Source organism: Triticum dicoccoides, chromosome 4A, assembly GCF_002162155.2.
Source record: "Triticum dicoccoides isolate Atlit2015 ecotype Zavitan chromosome 4A, WEW_v2.0, whole genome shotgun sequence".
Lineage (NCBI taxonomy): Eukaryota > Viridiplantae > Streptophyta > Magnoliopsida > Poales > Poaceae > Triticum > Triticum dicoccoides.
In genome coordinates this window covers 660,665,857-660,672,826 of record NC_041386.1, presented here as the reverse complement: position 1 = coordinate 660,672,826, position 6,970 = coordinate 660,665,857, and the positions used below count along the sequence as shown (strand labels likewise).

At 43.9% G+C, this 6,970-nt stretch overlaps 1 protein-coding gene across 1 annotated transcript in view; it reads right to left on the bottom strand.

The window, feature by feature from the left end:
- The window catches only part of LOC119287795, a 5,013-nt gene extending 4,210 nt beyond the window's left edge, over positions 1-803 (bottom strand). The window contains exon 1 of the transcript XR_005140959.1: positions 43-803. The gene's annotated coding sequence lies outside the window, so the exon portion shown is untranslated. The remainder of the gene's footprint in view (positions 1-42) is intronic.
- Positions 804-6,970: the final 6,167 nt, after the last annotated feature.

Sequence of the window (6,970 nt, the reverse complement as noted above, 5' to 3'; positions counted from 1 at the left end):
AGAGACAGGAGCCATGGCAGGTGGCCGAAGAGGTCGCCGCACCTTGTGCCATTGGCCATGGAGGGGGAGGGCGGGGGAGAAGGACCACCCGATCCAAGCCCGCAACCGCCGCCTTGGGAGAGCCAAGGCTCGATCCGGCGGAACCAGCCCGCACCGAGCCCCGCCGCCTCAACAGGAGCTCGTCTCCCTACCCGCCGGCCGGTCACCAGAGCCGCCACCGCCCGCGACCGCCTTCCTCGCCTTGTGCCCCTTCTCCTTCTCATTTCTTCCTCTCTTTCCTCTCTCCCTTACGCCCTGTCTCTCCCTTTCGCTGGATCAGCAGGATGTCGTCGCCATCGGAGCAAGACGCTGCACCCGCCGCCAGATCGGCGCGACACCGGATCGAGCGTCGCGCGGGGTGGGGTGCCTCCTGGCGGCTGGGATCGGGAGGCCAGGGAGAGAGAGGCGTTGGATGGTGGAGGGGTGGATTGAACAGAGGAGGCTGCGGTCGGTGGAGGCGCGGGATCGAGTGGATCCACGGTGCTTCCCTCGCCGCGAGCCCTCGCCTTACCGCCGCCGACGTCCGTGCCTTCGACGTGGACGACCGCAGTGATGGAGAGGATGACGAGGCCGGCGGAGTTGAGTCCTTAGGGGCGAGATCGATGTCCGGTGAGGCGTCGTGCGGAGGGGGCGGCGGGGAGGCCGAGGAGGTGACGGGCGGCGGCGGAGCAAGAGATGGGGGCAGCGCCGCATCGGGAGGAGAGGGGAAGAGAGCGGTCGCACGAGGGGTGGATCGAGAGGAGGGTTTTTTTCGTGCGAGGGAGGCTAAGGCGTCGTCATAATTGTCCTACGAAATTTCGTAGATTTTTTTAGGACGAAAAAAAACCAGCAGAAATGGAACGAAAATTGATCGGCGGAGACTACCAACTGCTACATTAGGAGTAGAGATAACAAAAATGTGTCCACCTAAGGAAAATACACTTTGGTTCCTGGTTGTATATACACCCTATATGAGGAGTTTTTTTTAATAATTAAACAAAAAGTCAAAATAGTTTAGAAGTTTTTTTAGAATAAACTTGACTTACTTTTGCACGACAAATTTTTTGCTATTATAGGTCACTATTCACACTATTTTGGCCAAAATTTTATCCTTTTTGAAAAGAAGTCAAAGGGAGTTTTCTTTTTGTGAATCTTTTCTCACAAGTACAATGTAAGGACAAGTTTATTTCAAAAATATTTTTAGAGATTTTTGACTTTTTGTTGAAATACTAAAAAAAATCCATATAAGGTGTATATGTCCTCATAGACCAAAAGTCCCCTCCGTCCACCTAGTCTTCAACTCACGACCAAAGGTAATCACAAAAGCAGCCTCTAGCCACTACAACATGCACCTGTACAAGATTACCATGGATAACTAGTCTTATTGTACCAGAACAAAGGCGCTAAATGAGCCATGGCCAGTGCCGCCCGTTTTGTACATGTTCATTTTTTTTAGAAATTTGCAGATAGTATGTAAATTATAATTTCAGTTGTAAAAATAATCTTTAAATATTCGTGTGTTATAACTGTACATACAGACGAAATAAACTACTTTTAAATTTGTTCATGAATTATTTCAAAAATATTCCTACATTTAAAATAATATTTATGAATTGTAAAAAAATTATGTACAAATAAAAAATCATAATTTAAAATGTAAAATGTTGATATGTAATATTTCAATTATATAATTTTTTTAATATAAGTCATGAGTAAAAATTATAGACAAGTCAATATTGATGAAGATTTAGTAAATGTTTTTATTCATCATCTATCTCTACCTACTAATAAACCAGCGAGTGCTTCTGGTCGTACGTCACCGGCCTTTTTGCAGAAAAAACCCTCCGTTTATGAGAATTTAACCCGCCCTCTCTTTTTAAGTGTTTACCTGAGAAAACGCTTCGGTTTTAAAAAAAGGACCCTATATCTCTTGGTATTCAACCCGTGGTCACCTCAACAGAGTTTCAGCCCACCCATCACGCACGCAAACTCTGTCTGGTCGTGTATTTTTGTTCGATTTTCTTGTCCCATATCACTCCTCTAAACTGATTCTCATCGGTTTATATACAATTGCAGATTATCCATAATATCAATTAGACTCCTCAAAAAAATCAGATTGCAAATACATGGGAGGGATCCACGGGCGAGTCCCCCAAATTCTCACCGGACATGAGAATCAGAGGAAACAAAAGAATTAACCCATCATGATGGGAAGGCAACAAAGAGAACCGGAGTCCGTGACGCGCACAGGATCCAGCGGCGGCACTCCGGATCTGGTGCAAAGCACATGATGAGAAAGAGGAGATGCAGATGCAGGCTGGTTTGAGCCAGTTGGGCTGACTGACAAACAAGGAAGGATCCCCTCGATCTAGCCGGCGAGAGCCTCGCGTGCTAGGCTGGCTATGGCGTAGTAAGCTGGGGTGAGTCAGTTGGCCTTGACCCACCCTGCTGGTGGGCCGCCGCGGGACAAGACGCTAGGCTCCTCACGGTCAACGCGAGCAGAGGCGGGAGGGGGTGAGCGGCGCGGGATCGGCTGGATCCGGAGTACGGGGCAGCGAGTTCGCAGCCAGATCGGGTCCACGGCAGGGGAGCACCAAGGCACCCATGGTGTCCTCTGGTCTAAAGGCCGCGCACTCCGGGTGAGTGGACGGCACCGGGGTGGGGCGACGCCAAGCCTGCCAGCCGTTTGTGGGTGCGCAGGATAGACAGGAAGAGGGGAGCTGGGTGGTGATGTGAGGTCAATGGAGAGAGCAAAGGAGGAGGACCAGCGGCCTGGGTGATTAGGATAAGAATAAGCAGGGCTTGCTGTTGCTACCTCTCGCTGGTGGGTGGTGGATGGGAATGGGGAAAAGGGGGAGAACTAGGGTGGGGAACTAATTGAATGAATGACTCGACCTACAAGAAAAAGCAGATGTGTCGGGGGCGGTGGGTGGGTCCGGTGACCAGTTGACGCCTGTGCGAGTCTAGAGCGCCGTCATGATCCAGCGAGACGGGTCGCGGTGTGGTTGATGTCAAATAAAATTCAATCGGTTCGCACAAACACTATGAAAAGAAATTGCACGGAGTTTTATTGGATGGCTAACTGATTTTGTCTTCAATGAACACCGATTATTACTTGGTGTTGTTTGTCTGTTGTTACTTGATGTTTTTTTAATTACCAAATGTAATCATTAACAGTGACTGAAATATTGGAAATTTGTGGTGGAGCCAGAAGAGAGAATTAGGTAACTGCCGATTTGGTAGAGCCAATCAGGGCAAACAAGCGCGATTTTCACACAACTAGCAAATGATAGATCTTGCTGTGGCAGTGGGTGCATGCAGCAAAGCGACACATGTTATGGGAGTGGGAGCATCCCTTAGAATCACCAATTGATATTAGTTGCTTAGAGTTATAGGCGAGTTGCCTTTGCGACAACCGGCTGGCATGCTACCAAGTTAGCGCTCCATGTGGTAGTAGGTAAGTGTCAAACATTGTCGTTAGCCGCACATTATCATGTCCAATGTTCTGAAGTGACCTCCTAAAGAACCCTACCATGGAGCAACTAATCACTTTTTGTACATTAGTACCTGGACCATAACCCAGTTCCTCGATCTAGACAACTTTCGTATCAGGCCACAAATGTTTGCTCCATAACGAAGCACGAGGGTTGTGCAGGAGACATTGTATGGAGCATGTGCCCGAGGGACACAGCGAGCAGCTAGACCTCAACCCCAGCTCAAGAGATTAGTTAAAACATTCCCTTGCACAGGCGCAGTTTAATCCCTTGGATTGGTGCGATCAATGATGGGTGTGTCATGTGATGGTCAAGCTAATTGCCTACGCATTGACCACGTCTACATACATTATGATCAGGTGGACACCGGGGTCACCATCAGTGAGGGCGGAAATTAGGAAAAGCGGCGATAGATGGATGCCGTGTTGAAATAGAGGACATGGACTTGCACGTCGCGCGAGGTGGAGTCTTTGAGTTATACTTATTAGGCTAGATGTGTGTGGTATTATTATTTTTCTCCCGTTGCAACGCACGAACTTTTTTGCTAGTACCTACTAATAAAGAAAGGTAAGTTTCTCCAATTTTTTCGTCCGTTCAGAATCAAAAAGATTTCTTTCTATTCTAGGTGGTACTAAATTTTTGTCCGTTCGTCTATTAGAAAAGGAAAAACACCAGAATTCCGTACATGGGCTGCCAAAAGTGCGGCCCAGACGAGCCAACCCATTACTTTTCGGACCCATGCAAGTAAGACGACCCTATTGGTTATTCAGAGTATCACATTGATGTTTCTGTTGAGGATCTTGTTGATTTACAAATACGAGTAACTTTTGTCTACGGGGAGGCACAAGTGAACCAAAGATATAAAACATGGGACATGCTCCGAGGAATTGTAGGAGTGAGCACATTACCATGGATAGCCATCGGTGATTTCAATGAAGTCATTTACGCCCATGAACATGGTGGAGTCGGAAATAGAAGCCATGCCCAGATGGATTTATTCCGGGATGCTCTTGACACATGCGGTCTAACTGATATGGGATACACGGGCACAAGTTGCACTTTTGAGAAAAAGGTAGCGGGAGGGACCTATATCAGGGTACGGCTTGACAGAAGCGTCACAAATGCAGCGTTTGCCTCAGCCTTCCCAAACGCAAACATCGAGCAGAAGAGTGCGGCGTCGTAGGATCACATTCCCATTCTGCTGCAGCTACGCGACGTGCATGCATGCAGAAGGGGCCCACGTCCATTTGAATACGAGCTGTGTTGGGAAAGGGATCCGGCGCTACATGCGGTGGTGGAGATTGGAGAATGGATGGGCTCAGATCGGCATTTCCTATACGGCGCCCGTTACAGGCGTCGGCGCAAACGGGCGCACACCCCGCCTCCTTCCATCGATGCGACATGGGCCAGCCCATTTAACTTTTTTCTTCTTCTGTTAAATTCCAAAAAATGTTGCGGCAACAAGATTCGAACACAAGACCAACCGTTTAGTCAGCGAAGGCACTAACCACCAGGACTTCTTCACGCTCGTGACTAATCTCTTCGTTTTTCTTCTTATGTTGTTCTCAGTTCGTGGAAGCTCGGTCTTTGGAAGCTACCAGCTCGGTTTTTTCGTTTTTGTTTTTTTCTGGACAGCTTTTTGTGATGGTTTTTTATTTCATTGTTCGTTCTCTTTTAATTTCTTTACATTTGTTTTTTTCTTTTTGAATGCATGAGCATTTTTTTTTGAAAGAGCGATGATCTTTTGAAAGTTTTGTGAGTTTTTTTTGTCAAATTTGAAGAACTTTTTGATTTTATGTGAATTTTTAAAAAATGAATGAACCTTTTCAAATTGATAAACTTTTTTCCAAAATCGATGAACCTTTTTCCATTTTTGATGAACTTTTTTCATGATTGGTGAACTTTTTTTGAATTCGTGAACCCTTTTTGAAAATCCGTGAAAGCTTTTTCAAATCAATGAACTTTTTTTCAAAATCGATGAACCTTTTCCTACTTTATGAACTTTTTCGAATTCGTGAACCGTTTTTTGAAACCCCGTGAACTCTTTTTCAAATCGATGAACTTTTTCCAAAATTGATGACCTTTTTTTTAATCTTGATGAACTTTTTTCATGGTTGGTGAACTTTTTAAAATTTTAAAATTCCATCAATTTTTAAAACATGAACAATTATTGAGAACATGAACAAAAATTTATATACGACGAGCGATTTTGAAATATACAATGAACATTTTTTTCGGTGTACGATGAACAATTTTTAACTGCACAGCGAACATTTTTGTGGTTTAGTTTAAAACATATTTATACATTTTTTTATATAAGATGAACAAATTTTATACATTGAACATTTTTGTAATATAATCTGAACAATTTTTAACTACACATTGAATAATTTTGTGATATACGCTGAAAAACCATTTAAATACCCATTGAACATTTTTTGATGTACACTAAACAATTTAAAATTGTGAACAAAATTTGAAAATGTGTATAAATTTAAAACTATGAAAAATTTTGAAATCACAAACAAAAAACGAAAAATACATTTTTTTTAAATTCCATGAACTTTATTCAAATTTGATGAACCTTTTTTCAAAATCGACAAACTCTTTTTCAAAATCGATGAACTTTTAATCATTTTTGATGAACTTTTTTCCAAAATCGTATTTGCTGATTTTTTTTCAAAATCAATGTTTTTTCAAGTTCATGAACTTTTTATGTTTCTGGACTTTCTTTCCAAAAAAACTAAAAATTGGAATTCAAGATTTTCTTTTAATTTTTTTTGTCAAAAGTCAACAGTTGACCGGTCAACTGGCCAGCTGTCGACCGGTGAACTCTGATCGATGGGAGCGAAGGAGGCGATCAAGGGGCGAGCGAAGCAGGCGATCCTGGGCCGGCCTAGTTCACAGCCGCGTGGGCGCCCGAACTGCCAACGGGCGCTAAAGGCGCCCGTTAGGAGCTCTCAGCGCTCAGATCCCTGGAGATTCGGTGGAATCAATCCATGCAAAGCTGCATGGGCTGTCTGCTGATTTGACAAACTGGGAGCGCACTCATTTTGGTAGCGTCAGGCGGGAGATCAACCAATTAACTTCACAGCAAAAATAACCAACGTTGACTTCACAGCAAAAAAGACATTTTTTTTGTTATTATAGGTCACTATTCACACTATTTTGGCCAAATTTTTGTCTTTTTGAAAAGAAGTCAAAGGGGGGTTTTCTTTTTGTGAACTTCTGTCACAAGTACAATGTAAGGTCAAGTTTATTTCAAAAATATTTTCAGAATTTTTTGACATTTTTGTTGAATTACAAAAAAAAATCCATATAGGGTGTAGACCAAAAGTTCCCCTCCGTCCACCTAGTCTGCACCTCTCACCTCCTAGGAGGCTTGTTCTACCTTTTCCACGAAGTGAAATGCAAAGGTCCTTTGCGTTTTCTCAAAAAAAAAAAGTCTTCAATTCACG